General features: G+C 49.1%; 1 protein-coding gene across 10 annotated transcripts in view; it reads left to right on the plus strand.

The window, feature by feature from the left end:
- Camk1d (calcium/calmodulin dependent protein kinase ID) overlaps window positions 1–929 on the plus strand; it is a 308,572-nt gene that overhangs the window by 187,594 nt on the left and 120,049 nt on the right. The window lies entirely within an intron of this gene.

Consider the following 929-nt stretch of genomic DNA (forward strand, 5'->3'; position numbering starts at 1 on the left):
GCACTGCAGCCTCCCCGCCCCCTGCAGGGTGTCTCTGCCACTTGTCAGTGTACTGGGTCCACGGGTGCCGCCAAGACACCCAGCGGGCCCACTGCGAAGGCCACTGTGCTCCGGTCTCGGGGAGAAACTCCCACCCGTGTCACTTCCAGGATGCCGGGGGAGGGAGCAGGTGGCAGCTGTGTGTTCTGCCCCCGCCCTTCTCCTCCCGCCCTGGCAGATAAATGCACATGGGATCGGAGCGGGACGGTGCCAGACACGGTCACAGCGTCATCCGAGTCACACAGGCCCTCGTCCCCTTCTCGGATTACCTCTGCAGTCGGTCACGCTGGAGGTTAGCGGGCCAGGAGGAAATGGAAAGCCCTTCCTCTCTTCCTTACAGCGTCTGAGCGGCTCCTTAGCTGGGGTCCTGTGTGAATGCAAATGAGTATCTCCAGTGCGTTTATTCAATCTTTCCTGTCTTTGAAATATTTTAGTAGGTTATGACGTTTTGTGTAAATATTTTTAAATGTCCAATGTGGAAGCATCTGTCTGATTTTACTCTTAAGACTTGACTATAAGTCAATTTAAGCTTTTTTAAAAATTGGTTTGATGTTAACTCTCCAGTTCCCCAAGTATAATCTTGTGCATTTCCTTGCTGTGTCTTAGTGATTTTCCACACATCTGATTTTTATTAGCAAGCACTAATTCTCCTAAATTTGGGAGGCTCTCTGGAGGCTCATGTGACTTTTTAAAAAGTAAAGTCTACTCTTCAAAGATGCAGGTGAATAGTTTTCTCTCAGATACACTGATTGCCTAATTGGAAGAATGTAATATTTTGGTGACAAGCAAAGATCCTACCAAGTATCAGCTGTCTTAACTGTGCACTTTGGGTAATGCAAAAGTGAATACACTGAATCCAAAGCTTGCTGGGCCCCCGCCACCCTCCCCTC

The sequence above is a fragment of the Fukomys damarensis genome, unplaced genomic scaffold (assembly GCF_012274545.1).
Source record: "Fukomys damarensis isolate Sample0158 unplaced genomic scaffold, DMR_v1.0_HiC HiC_scaffold_19, whole genome shotgun sequence".
Lineage (NCBI taxonomy): Eukaryota > Metazoa > Chordata > Mammalia > Rodentia > Bathyergidae > Fukomys > Fukomys damarensis.